The 14,260-nt window shown below is 38.9% G+C and overlaps 1 protein-coding gene across 5 annotated transcripts in view; it reads right to left on the reverse strand.

The window, feature by feature from the left end:
- Positions 1–14,260, reverse strand: part of mbtd1 (mbt domain containing 1) — an 87,846-nt gene that overhangs the window by 70,777 nt on the left and 2,809 nt on the right. The window lies entirely within an intron of this gene.

Genomic DNA, 14,260 nt, shown 5'->3' on the forward strand with positions numbered 1-14,260 from the left:
CATTGGCTCCATAGGAAACAAGTCTAGGGAAAGTACAGGTATAATGGAAAATAATGAGATGGCAGATTAATGAAAAAGGTATTTTGCACTGGACTACGCTTTGGATATGAACAGCATCCCAGAAATAGCAATAAATCAGGAAATGGAGGAGAGGGAGGAAGTGAAGAAAATCACAGTCATCAAAGAAATGGTAATTAACAAATGGTTGAAAACGTAGGCTGACAGGAGCTTGGTTCTCATGGACATGGCCTCAAGATTTTAAAAGAAATAGCTATTGAGATATTTTGCGCAATGTTTCTCAATTTTCAACACCGTGCCCCCCCTCCCCGACGTCCCAGAATCAGGGAAAATTTCATTAGATTGCAAATATTAGTGTAAGTCCTTTATTGAATAAAGGAGGGAGATAGAAAAGAGAAACTTATAGTTCAGTTAACAACATCTATAACAGGAAAAATGTTGGAAGTTACAGTTAAAGAGGTACTTGCAGGGCACTTAGAATGTTCAAAGAAACCAGGCAGAGTTAATTTTAGCTTTGTGTCTCATGTTGGACAAATTTATCAGAGTTCTTTAACAAAGTAACGTGTTGTTAAAGGTGGACCAGTGGATGTACTATACTTAAATTTTCAAAGGCAGTTGATAAGGTGCCATATCAGAGGTTATTGCGGAAAATAAAAACTAATGGTGTAATGTATAACATTTAAAAAAAAGTTTATTCATGGAATGTGAGCAGAATTTATTGTCCATTCCTGGTTGCACTTGAGAAACTGGTGGTGAGCTGCCTTCTTGAACTACTGCATTCCATGTTGTGTAGGTAGGCTTATTACGATGTTAGGGAGGCAATTCCAAGATTTGATTCAGCTACACTGAAGGAACAGTGATATATTTCCAAGTCAGGATGGTGAATGCCTTGGCAGGAAATTGGCAGGTGGTGTTCCACCATAGATAGAAGATTAAAAGAGAGCAAGCACTATTGGGTCATTTTATGGTCAGCGAGACATTATGAGTGGTGTGCCATATGGATCAGAGTTAACCATTTACATAAATAACTTGGATGAAGGGACAGACAATATGGTTCCAAATTTGCTGATGACCTCAAGATAGATTGGAATGGAAGTCATGAAGCAGAGATAAGGAGACTATAAGCGGATACAGATAGATTAATTGACAGGTGCTGGTTCACCTTACGAGAAAGTTTAAAAATTAATCAGGTCAGTCTTTCTGGAACCATTATGTACCTCCTAGAATGTTAGTAGATGTTTGTTTATATTGTAATGGTTTATGAGAAAAGGAACATTGAAAGATGTTAGCTTACTTTTGGGTTGAAAGTAATTAAGGATTGATTTTAGCTTGGAAAATACAAAATATTGGAAGGCTTTGGGCAGTTCAAAGGACCTGATTGACTGATTGAAGTCAAATGAATGTAAAATTTCTCCGAGGAGGAAGAAATTCTTTAGAGCAGTTAAGGGAATAATTTACCGCAGTATAAGGGCTGCAGTTTGAGAAAACCTCCAGAACAGGGTTGTTTGTTTACAAATATGCATTGCTTTTTCAAAACTGAAAGAATCTAAAATCTCAGTTGTGAGAGAATTTAACATAAGGGCTTTAGAATTCACAGGATAGGAACTGCAAAGAAGCAGTGAAGAGAAACCTGCAGGCCAGAATTTATTCCATTACTCGACTTGTTCACTGGCAAAAATCAACTACGATCATTACAGTAGCCACCTCTTTTAGCTCTCTGGGAGGGAATGCAGAGATGAATTACCAGGCTGTTGCCTGGGATGGAGCAACTTAGCTCTGAAGACAGCCTGGATAAGCTTGCATCGAATAGAGAAGGTTGAAGGGCGTCACAATGGAAATGTATGAGCTTATGAGGGCCACGTAGAGGATTGATAGAAAGCAGCATAGATGAAGGGCCACTAACAAGGGGGCATAATTTCAAAGTGAAAGGTTGGAGGTTCAGTGGGAATTTGATTAAAAACCTGTTCACCCAGAGGGAGGTAGGTATCTGGAATGCACTGCCTGGGAGGGTGGTTGCAGCAGGAAACCTCACAACCATTAAAAAGTACTTGGGTGAGCCCGTCAAGTGTCAGAACATTCAAGATTATGGCCTAGCGCAGGAAAGAGGAACTAGTGTTGGTAGTAGAGAGATAGTAGGAACGCAGATGCTGGAGAATCTGAGATAACAAGGTATATATCTGGATGAACACAGCAGGCCAAGCAGTATCACAGGAGCAGGAAAGCTGATGTTTTGGGCCTAGACCCTTCTTCAGAAAAGGTAGTAGTATAGTTTGGTGATACAGATGCAATGGACTGAAAGGCCTCTTCTGTGTGATGTGATTTTAGGACATGGATCATTGATTCCAACCGACTGTTCAATTTGCAGTCCCATTAACTTCAGTACCAGTTCTCGATTAATGCTAATTTCTTTCAGTGCCTCTTTCTCGCTAGTCACTTGGTTCTTTAGTATTCTTGGGAGGAATTTTGTGTGAAAACAGCGTCAAAGTAGTTGTGTAGTTTCTCTGCTGTTTCCTGATCCCCCCATAAACATCATCCTGTCTCTGCCTTAGTTGGCCCAAATTTTCCATTCCTAACATTTTTCTTTTTCCATTTCAAGTAGTTGTCACAGTGCATTTAAAAAAAAACTTTCCCATTAGTTTCCTTTCATATTTTATGTTCTCTTTATTTATCAGTTTCTTGGTCCTCCTTTTTGGGATTCTGAAGGGTCGTCAATCCTCAGCTTACTACTTTTTTGGCCACTTTATAAGCCTTTGACAAATCTTTAACTTCTTTTGTGAGCCACGCTGGATCACCTTTTCCCCCGGAAATTTATGCCTCAGTGCAATGCGCAATTGTTGTAACCTACGTACTCGTTATTTAAACGATTGTCAACCATCACACTTTCTAATGTAGTTTCCTAAGCTACTGTATCGGATTTATTCCTCATGTATTCATAGTGCATTTTGTATAGGTTTGAGACACTGTTTCAAATTGAATTAAATTTGCAAGTAATATAAAAGGAATTTCCAACAGACTGTGGTCAGCCTTTCATGGTGACTCCTTTACAACAAGATTATTAATTCGCCCCTTCTTTGTGCAAAATCGAAAACAGCCTGTTGTCTCATTGGTTCTTCAATTTACTTCACTGGAAAGCTATCACATATACGATTTGTATCAGTATTAGCTGAAACTCAAAAGACACACAGTTGAACATAAATGGCTCCCCTGGGGCTAATTCAGAACAGAAATCATTGATCAAAATTAATTTATGCTCGTAATGATTTTGAGATCTTGACTGAGCATCAAAACCCTGATATGTAAAAGACTGACTAATCCACAGAACCATGTTTGAGATAGCAAGCAAATCACCAAAGCATGTTTGAATGCATTTTTATTTATTGATAGACTTTGTACTCGGTAAAAAGATTTCGTATTTATCTTCACAAACTTTGAACAACTTCAACACACCCATGCCAGGCACATAACAGATTAAATGGAGAAAAACATTCATGCTTGGTATTTTCTGACAGGAGGATGAGCTACAGTTAATGATGCACATGGTTAAAGGATGAGTTAATTGAGGTTCCTGGGATTTTGAAAGGGTAGATACTCTTTTACACTGGTTGGGGAGATAGAACAAATGATTGAACCTTTAAATCAGAGCCATATCATTCAGGAGAGCAGTTAAGTGACACTGCTTCATACAGAGTGTGGCATTCTCTCACAAAAAAAAGCAGTAGATTCCAGTTTAGTTAATACTTTAAAATCTCAGATCATAGATGTTTTGCTTGATAAGGCCAGAAAGAAAGATTAGGAGCCAAGGCAGGTACATGGAATTAAGCTACTTATCAAGTATCTTGCAGCAAAGTGATAACATCCCTAGTACTGAACCCTGCTTAAGCTCCACCTGCTCCAGAGGCATGTAATAACATCTTTGAAAAGCTGAATGAGAAAAATATAAAAAAAAGTGTGATCTCACAGCATAGTGGAGCAGGTGCAAGGGATTAAAAACAGAAGTTGCTGGAAAAACTCAGCAAGTTTGGCAGCATTTATGAAAATAAAAATCAGAGTTACCGTTTCGGGTCTGTTGACCCTTCCTCAGAACTGGAGTTGCCAGGCCTGAAACGTTAACTCTGATTTTTCTTCACAGATACTGCCAGACCTGCTGAGCTTTTCCAGCAACTTCTGTTTTTGTTCCTGATTTACAGCGGCTACAGTTATTTCAGTTTGTATTAAGGCCTAAGGGATTGAATGTCATCTTCCTGTTCTGGTGTCCCAATTCCATAATATGATGCAAGGTGTTATAACCTTCCTTTTATGAAAGTTTAAGACCAAACTCAAAGCAATTAACAATAAAAGAACAAATACATGCCGCAAATCTAGTTCAAATTGTCCCATTGTTTGTTTGCAGACTGCTTCTGAACAAAAGCCCTGAATTGAAAACATCTATTTAAGCAACAGTTCAGTTACACTATACATTACTCCTACCTGTGTAAAATATTTAGGTCTGAACTAAATTTGGAAATCAGCTTGATGTTTACTTACATTTTACATCCCTTAAATTTCACTGTAACATTCAAGAGATTGGGCAGCGTGACTAATCAGAATCTATGACAGCATTGCTTTCTTGTGACAAATGCACAAATCTACATTTTTATTATTTGTTCAAGGGTTTTAAATATCATTGGTAGGGTGTCCAACCCTAATTGTCTTTGAGAAGGTGGCAGTGATCTGTCTTCTTGAACTATTGCAGTCCATTTTTTTCTAAATTACAAAAAATGCTTTATTCATAAAAATTATCTTTATATATATGCATAGTCACGAACACAGTTTGGTTCTGTATAGGAGCGTATCAAGGAAACAAACAAAGATTGGAATTTCATTCCATCCAAACAAACCAAAGGCATATTGTATTTGAACAAGACAATATTTACATGGGTTTGAGGCACTGCGAGTGTCTGATAACTGAATGGGCCTCAGTAGTGGTCTTTTGTCAAAGATAATAGGAACTGCAGATACTGTAGAAGCCGAGATAACGAGGTGTAGAGCTGGATGAACGCAACAGGCCAAGCAGCATCAGAGGAGCAGGAAGGCTGACATTTCGGGCCTAGACCCTTCCGGTCTAGGACCTAAACATCAGCTGTCCTGCCCCTAAGATGGTCTTTCATCAACGTGCCTTGGCAGCAGATGCCCCACGTTTTAGTTCATCCTTCAGCACATAGTCCTAGACCTTAGAAGTTGCCCGTTTGAAACGTTTTGTCAGGGTCAACTCCTTGTTCTGGAAGACCAACACATTTTGGATGGACCAAAGAGTGTCTTTTACCGAATTGATTACTCCGGGCACAATTGATGTTTGTCTCGGTGCGCGTCCCCAGGAGCAGACCGTACATCACAGAGATGCTCTGGATGAACATGTACAAAAACCACAGCATCTTTCTCCAGACTTACTTTCCAAAGGCACCATGTGCTTTAGGGTCATCCACTGTGTTTTTCGGAAGGGAGTTACGGGATTTTGACCCAGCAACAGTGAAAGAACAGTGATATATTTCCAAGTGAGGCTGGTGTGTGGCTTGGAGGGGAATTTTCTCCAAGGTGATAGTGTTCCCATGAATCTGCAGCACATATCCTTCTAGCTGGTAGACATTGCGGGTTTGGGTGGTACTGTCCGAAGAACCTTGGTGAGTTGCTGAAGTACACTTTGTTGATGTTGCACAACATTGCCACTGTACAGACAGGAAGTAAACGTTTAAGTTGATGAAGGTTCGTTCTGGATGTTCTTGCTTTTGGAGCTGCACTTATCTGGGCAAGTAGTTTGTATTCAGTTGTACTCATGACTTATTGCCTTGTAAATGGTGGACACAATTTGGGAATTCCAAGGTTTGGGAATTCAGGTGGTGAGTTACTCATCACAGAATTTTCAGCCTTCAATTTATTCTTGTGGCATTTATGTAGCTGGTCTTGTTCAATTTCTGGTCAATTTATTTACTTTTGTGATAGAATACTAACTCCATTATTTAAGGTGGGCAGGGAAACACAATTTTCCAGGAATGTAAAGCACTTCTTTCATCGTATCTGAACTTGCCTTTTAATGCCCTTCTTTCCAGTGATGATTGAGCCCTCTCCTCAGCTCATACATTCAGCAGACTGTCTTCCAATAACAACTGACCAAGATTATTAACATACCATTCAAATAAAAGCAAAATGCTGTGCATGTTCGAAATCTGAAACAAAAACAGGGAATGCTGGAGAACCCCAGCAGGACTGGCAGCATCTGCAGAGAGAAAAATGGTTCAAATTTTGAATCCGATATGTCTCTTCTTCAGCACGGGTGAAGAAGTCATACTGAGCTTGAGCATTAATTCTGTTTCTCTCTTCAAAGGGTGTTGCCAGAGCCAAAGTTTCTCCAGCACTTTCTGTATTTATTTAATACCATAGCAGGTCCATTTATTAGGACTGTCAGGATAACAGCCAAATTCCTAATTCAAAGAAAAATCGATCAAAAGAATTTCAAGTGCTCAAGTGTGTTTTAAAAAAGGAGAGGAGAAAGGGTTAAGGGAGAGAATTCTAAAGGGTAGGACCTCAGAAGCAAAAATGCACCACAGCTTACTGCAGGGCAAAGAAACGGAAAATGGCTATACAAGAGGTTACGGATTACAGCTTTGTGAAATATAGGCTCAGAAACAATAAGGATTTTTTTATGCACTCCTGGAAAACAAGTAAATATTATTTACTTAACTATTTCAAGGAAATAAAGAGATTCGTCCTTTCATAACATTTACCTCTAACTTTAGTCTTTCATATTATTCTTTCTCAAATAACACCTTGTTGGTAACCTATCTGTATCCTCGGTTACCATGGGAAATAATTCATATGTTAGAACAATAAAACAACCATGTACAATTTTGTCACAATTCCCTCTCACATTTCGTTACTACTTTCATTGAACTAATCTTCTTATTATTAATTAAATAATATGCAAATATGTTGGTTGTGCTTAACCCATGTATGGATATTTCATTAAGGCAAACTATGCAGAGGTCACAGGCGAAAGGTATACAATTACACCAAACACTCTCTCCTGTTCATAAGAATCTTCCAAAATTAGTTTTAATATAATTATCTGTCTCATTTCCCAACCATGCAAACCCCATACTCCTCCTTTTTGTACAGCTAACAAACCACAACTACCCTAAGCATAAGACCCTCAAACCTGATTATTTTCTCCTGCCTCATTGTTTTAAAACCCCAAATCTCCCTCTCCTTGTGCTCTTCAATTCTCTCACAATAAACATTATAAAGAGACTCTACTACATTTAGGAAAAGTATGAACTCTTGTACAAATCCAACATATTTCAATATGGAAAGCACAGCAAAGATAACGTGTGAATTCATGTTGCCTTTTTCAGGTTTGGACGTGGAAACTTCCCAGCACTTGGTAAATTGAAAACATCCCTTACTGAGAGCATTTAGCCTCGAACTGACCTGAAGGAACATTGTTTAGTGACAACAGCGAGCCTCTGAATGACCTGAAAAAACTTTCTCCAATGATACTGCTCAACTCTAACGGACTTTCCGAAACTTTATTTAGTGACAACAATTAATATCTGATCTCAAAACAATGGCTTTAAAAGTACAAAGCACAATTACTTAGCTGTTTTGGGCTGTTGCGAGGTTGTGAAAGATGCAACAGACATGGAAGACTTTCTTTGATATCCTTCTACTCCACTCTCCCTTATCACCTTCTTCTTCTAATTTCCCCTATTTAAACTCATCCATACTATTTGCCTCAACCACTTCTTGCAGTACTGAGTTCCACATTCTAACCACTTTAATTAAAAATATTTCTCCTGTACTTCCTATTTGAATAGCGAGTTTTGAGAAGATTTGTAGCTCAGGTCGAGGTTCTGGATGTGAGTTTGCTCGCTGAGCTGGAAGGTTAGTTTTCAGAATGTGACGAAATGTCTGAAAAAACTAACCTTGCAGCTCAGCGAGCAAACTCACATCCTATTTGACTTCCTAGTGACTATGTAATTTTTGATCCCTAGATCTGGTCAACCCTGGGAAGCATCTTACTTACTCCTATTCAGTCAAAACCCTTCAGAATTTTAAAGAATTCTAACAGGTCACTTCTCAGTCTTTGGTCTTCCAGAGAAAAGAGCCCCAGCCTGTTCAATCTTTTGTGGTAGGTATAAGTTCTCAGTACCTGGAACAGAAGCTTTATTAGAAAAATATAAAAAAAACTATGATCTCACAGCATAGTGGAGCAGGCACAAAGGATTGAAAACAGAAGTTGCTGGAAAACTTAACCATTGCTGCACCTCCTTCAATGCCTCTGTCTTTTTTCTCATCACAAGGACACCAGAAAAAAAAATCCACAGAATTTGAAACGAAGTCTAAACCATTTTTCTGTGCAAGTTTAAGTTAATCTCTCTGCTTTTCAATTCTATCTGTTGAGAAATGAATCGTAGTGCTTTGTTTGCTTTGTTATTGTTTGACACACACACCAACAGGTTCAAGAACAGCTTCTTCCCTGCTGTTATTCGACTGCTGAGTGGACCTCTCTAAGTTCAAATCTAACATTTATCTTGTTTTGTGCATCTGCTGTGAAACCATACCCCTGTATGCCTCACTTTGTCTAAGTGCCGTATGATCTGTATGTCCTTGTTTGCTATGACCTGCCCATATTGCTTGCAAAACAAAACTTTTCACTGTACTCAGGTACTTGTGTCAACAATAAAGCAAATCTAAATCTAAATCTAAATTAACATATGTTCCCACTTCGACTGAGTTGTAGATCTGTATCCCCAGATCCCTCTGTTTTCTACCTGACGATAGAACAGGGTCTTTGAAAGAGCTGTCAAATTAGTCGTACTTACCTACTTTTACCCCATAACTCTGCAACTTGTTATCATTCAAGTATTCGTTCAATTCGCTTTTCAAGGTTTTTATTGCTCAGGTATCATATTCCAAATTATCATTGCGTAAAAAGGTTTTTCTCTATATCACCTCCCATTCTTTTGCTAGACGCGTTAAATCTCTACTTTCTGGTAGGAACTCTTCAGTCACTGGAAACAATTTTAAATACCTCTGTCAAACTTGCTTTAACCTCCTCTACTCTAAGTAAAACAACTTCAGTTTCCCATTTATTTAGTTTTCTCAAATCCAGAGCTATTCAAGTTTTGGTTACCTCTTCAAAACCTTTATGTCATTCTTAAAATGCCATGCCTAGAACAACACATCATCTTTCAGTGAGGGTGAATTAGTGTTTTATGTGATTACATACTATTGAAGAAAAACAGGAAAAAAATTGGAAATATTCAGGTATGGTAGGATCCATTGAAATTATTCCTGTGGGAAATAATAAATTAAAAATAACCAATTGTAATGAATGAACCTTGTATTAAGAGATTGCCAGGATTCACCTTCTTAGAGCTCTTATTTTCATATGATTCAGAATCAACACAATTTACATGAGATAACAAATAAATAACACTTTACAGAAAAAGGCAGATTTCATTTTAATAAATTGGTACGACTATGATATATCTGACCCGATTCCACCACTTGCATCATACCCTACACAAACATAGCACTTTGCAGCTAAACATTTCTGCAGTATGCTGCTTTTATTCACACAAAGTAGATCAGCAGTCCAGTCCCAATACAGCTTTCATCGAGATAACAAGGTGTAGAGCTGGATGAACACAGGAGGCCAAGCAGCATCAGAGGAGCAGGAAGGCTGATGTTTCAGGAAAAAGAGTTTTTCTGAAGAAGGGTCTAGACCAGAGACGTCAGTTTTCCTGCTCCTCTGATGCTGCTTGGCCTGTTGTGTTCATCCAGCTCTACACCTTGTTATCTCAGATTCTCCAGCATCAGCAGTTCCTACTATCTCTACTTAATTAATATAATATCCACCACTATTCAGTAACCTAGGAAGTAAGGCACTCGTAGCACTCTAAAACATTCATACTATTCTTTCACAATAAAGCAGATATTACTGGGAAATTTCAGCAGGTCTTGCAGCCTCTGTGGAGAAAAACCAGAGTTAAAGTTTCAGGGTCAGTCACCCTTCTTCAGAAGTGGAGTTTCAGATTTCCAACATCTGCAGTTCTTCAGTTTTTTTTTGTGTATTACTGTTCTTTCATCTCATTTCATGAAAATAGATGCAGAAAGCACAGAGGATTGGGGATAATTAATGGGAGGGTAGGCTTGAAGATATAAATGGTCTGCTCTTTTTCTTACTGCCATTAACCAGGTTGAAGTTCAAGTACTAAAATGAAACAAAAAACTGCAGATGCTGGAAATCTGAAACAAAAACAGAAATTGCTGGAGAAACTCAGCAGGTCTGACAGCATCTGGAAAGAGGTAGAGTTAATGTTTTGTGTCTGGTGACCCTTCATCATAACGAGTAGTAACTAGGAAAGGGATGGACAATGGTAAGCTAGGAAAAAAGAAAAGCTGACAGTGGGGACAATGAGTTGGTGAAAATGGGTTGGACGTGCTGAAAGCAGCCCACGTGATAACAAGGCCTCGGGTATGGGATGTGGATAAAAGGGCAATGAAGAGGGTGTTCAGGCTGTAAAACAATTGAATTCAATATTGAGTCCTGAAGGTTGCAGGGCCCCAAACAGAAAATGAGGTAATGCTCTTCCAGCCTGCACTGTACCTCGCTGGAGAACTGCAGCAGACCCGAGTCAGTAATGTCTTGACATTTGGTCTGTTGTGCTTGTGTCACTTCTTTGAAAGAACTGTAATTTAACCTTGTTCCCCTCCTCTTTGCCCACACCTTTGCAAATTTTGTTTAACCAATATTTATCAATTTTTAAAACATTATTATTGAATCCTGTTCCTGCAATCTTTCAGAAAATGCATTTTAGGTCATCGTAAGAACATTATAAAAGGTTGTTCTCATTACCCCTATGGTTCTTTGCTAACTGTTTTAAATCTATGCCCTACTGAATTTGTTGGGTTTCAAAGAAGACTCCATTTGTCTCTCCACAGATGACGCCAGCGCTGCTGAGTTTCCCCAGAATGTACTATTTCTCAGATCTCCAGTGTCCACAATACATTGCTTTTATCTGAAATCTGTGCCCACTACACCATTCCCTAAGGCCTTGACATACTTTCCAAAGTATGGTGTTCAGAATTGGAACTAATACTCCAACTGAGAATTAGCATTTATTATTCAAAAATCTAACTTCACAATTATATTTGCATATGTGGCTAATGACTACCATATTAGACCACACTGTTCAAATGTTATCAATGCTGTGGTCATTTTGTTTTTACTTCATATGTAACGCATTATCTATAGTCACAGATTCGGCCAGCTGTGTCTCTGTAGCTGTTGGTAGTAACATTCTACAGGTTTCTGTGGCTTTGCAAGGAAAGTTTATTTGAGACAATGTGAAAGTGGATCAGAAAATAACAAAGCATAGCTCAAACTAATGTATGAGGCAATGGTTTAACGTACTGTTTCCGTTTCTGTAACTTGATTTATCTTTGGAAATTGTTCAACACTTTTTCTTGTATTTGTCTTAGTGTACACATTGACTATGAGCTTAGCTTGCTCCAACAGTGCCTCGTGCAGGAACAATACTGCATGTCATATATAATTAGTCTGTGAATAACCTGCTACTGTATTGCTGAGGGCACCTGCATGTTATTCAGAAGGAGAATGTGAATAATTTAGGTCTGTTCTTTGGCTGTTCTCCTTCTATTCTAAAGAAGCACTCCTCATGAAGTGAAGCCAAATTGCCCTTTTATATGTCATAATTCATTAGCTGCTTACGCTTCAAAGCAGAAAAGGTCCTGTTCAGAATTCCTTCTCGATTCATTGATTTCAGTCATGTAGTCAGAGGTTGGGAAGGTTGGGAAAATCTGCAGGTATTTCTGGTCCTGATTCCTATTCAGTAACTTAGAAATTAAACTGTACCCTTGTCACGCAGGATGACAATCGGATTTGCTTCAGTTGGCCTGCACTCTAATTGTTGCATGTTTTCTCATTTTTTTTTGAGCCATTCACATCTTAGTCTTGTGATTTTAGTTAAAAATACTCATACTGATATAATGCCCCACTGGATAAAAATGATTCATACAATCTGTGACAACTTGAATTGATAACAACTTTAAAAATCAACCACCCGACAACTGAGAAGTTGAACCTGAAAATACTGTGCACATATCCAGAAAGATAAATTGGTTAAAAAAAAATGGATTAACTTTGCTCTGCCCTAAAAATCTTGTACGTTTCAATAAAGTCCCCTTTCATTCCCCCAAACATCAATACTGTAGAGTATCGAGCACCACACTGACAGAAGGTGTTAGTACACTGAAAGCAGTTCAGAGAAATTTTACTGGGCTGATATTCAGAATGAGTGGATCGCCTTATGAGGAAAGGCTAGACAGGCCAGGCTTATATCTTCTTGAGTTTAGAACAGTCAGTTGTGACTTAATTCTAAAATAAAAGTTCGAGGGGACTTGACTGGGTAGATATTGAAAGGATATTTCCAATTATGGGAGAATCCAGAACTAGAGATAGTTTAAAACACCCATGTAAAACAAAGATGAGGAAACATTTTGTTCTCTCAGAGGGTTGTGAGTCTTCTTCAAAAGGCAGTGGATGCAGATCTTTAACGATTTTGAAGGCAGAGTTGAATGATTTATTGTCACTTGTATTTTACAGTGAATAATACTATAAAATACACAGAAAAACTTCAAATGTCACCCCAATGTGGCGTCATTTTGTATGTCACGAAGGGGGTGAAAGATTATTGGGGATATGCAGGAATGCAGAGTTGAGCTTAAAATCAGATCAGCTATGACCTTATTGAATGGCGGACCTGGCTTGAACAGTCAGGTGGCTTACCCCTGTCCTTCAACCTGCTTAGCTTGGGCCCCAGCCTTTTGTGATTCATGGACAACAGCTTTGAAACCTACAGAGATGGTCGGAACTGCCGATGCTGGAGATTCTGAGGTAACACGGTGTGAAGCTGGATGAACACAGCAGGCCAAGCAACATCAGAGGAGCAGGAAAGTTTGACATTTTGGGTCGGGACCCTTCTTCAGAAATTTCTGAAGGGTCCCGACCCGAAAGGTCAAACTTTCCTGCTCCTCCGAGGCTGCTTGGCTTGTGTTCATCCAGCTTCACGCCATGTTATCTCAGCTTGGAAACCCCAGTGTTCTGTAGCTTTCTGCAGACTTTCTACATTTAAATAATATTCAACTCCTCTATTCTTCATGCCAAAATACACAACCCAAACAGCAGGGTGGCTCAGTGGTTAGCACCACTGCCTCACAGTGCTAGTGGATTCAATTCTAACCAACCTCAGGCGACTGTCTGTGTAGAGTTTGCACGTTCTCCCTGTGTCTGTCTATGTTTCTTCCCACGTGTTACAGGGATGGATCTGTGTGGGATACTCTTTGGAGGACTGGTTTAGACTTGATGGGGAGAACGGCCTGTTTCCACACTGTATGGATTCTCACAGTATATTCCCCTCTGCCAAGTTTTTGTCCACTTGCTTAACTTACCTCAATCCCTCTCCAGACTCTGTCTCAGCCTCACCACTTGCCTCCCTCCTGTTTTCATGCCATCTGCAAACTTGGCTATAGTTCGTTCACTTTTCTCATACCATTAACATATATTGTAAATAACTGTGGCTCTAGCACTGATGCCTGTGGCACTTCACTTGTAACACTTGTACCATCTTGGTAATGCCTCCTCATCCCAATTCTTTGTCTTCTATTAGTTTAATCCTCTTTCTATAATGTGCTTCTTCCAACACATGGGATCTTAGCTTTTCAGATGTGCGTGATGTTACCAAACCTATTCTGAAAATCAAAATATTTATCACATCCACTACTTTCCCTTTATCTATCCTGCTTGTTACCCCCTCAAAAAATTCCAGTAAATTTGTCAGGTATGATTTCCCCTTTTTGAGGCCATGCTGATCCTGCTTTGATCTTATTATATATTTCTAAATGCTTTGCTATTACATCCTTTACAACAGATTCTAACATTTTTTCAAGGTCAGATATAAAGGTAACTGGCAGACAGCTTTTTTTGGTCTTCTTCCCATTTTTAATAAAAGGTGCTACATTAAAAGTTTTCTAATTCTCTGGGACTTGCCCAGAATCGAAGGATTCCTGGAAGATGGTTACAAGTGCATCTACTATCTCTATACATGCATCCTTTAATTTCCACAACGTATCCTATCGTGTCAAGGAACTTATTATTCTTTAGCCCCATTAATTACCTTAGCCA

Source organism: Stegostoma tigrinum, chromosome 22, assembly GCF_030684315.1.
Source record: "Stegostoma tigrinum isolate sSteTig4 chromosome 22, sSteTig4.hap1, whole genome shotgun sequence".
Taxonomy (NCBI): domain Eukaryota; kingdom Metazoa; phylum Chordata; class Chondrichthyes; order Orectolobiformes; family Stegostomatidae; genus Stegostoma; species Stegostoma tigrinum.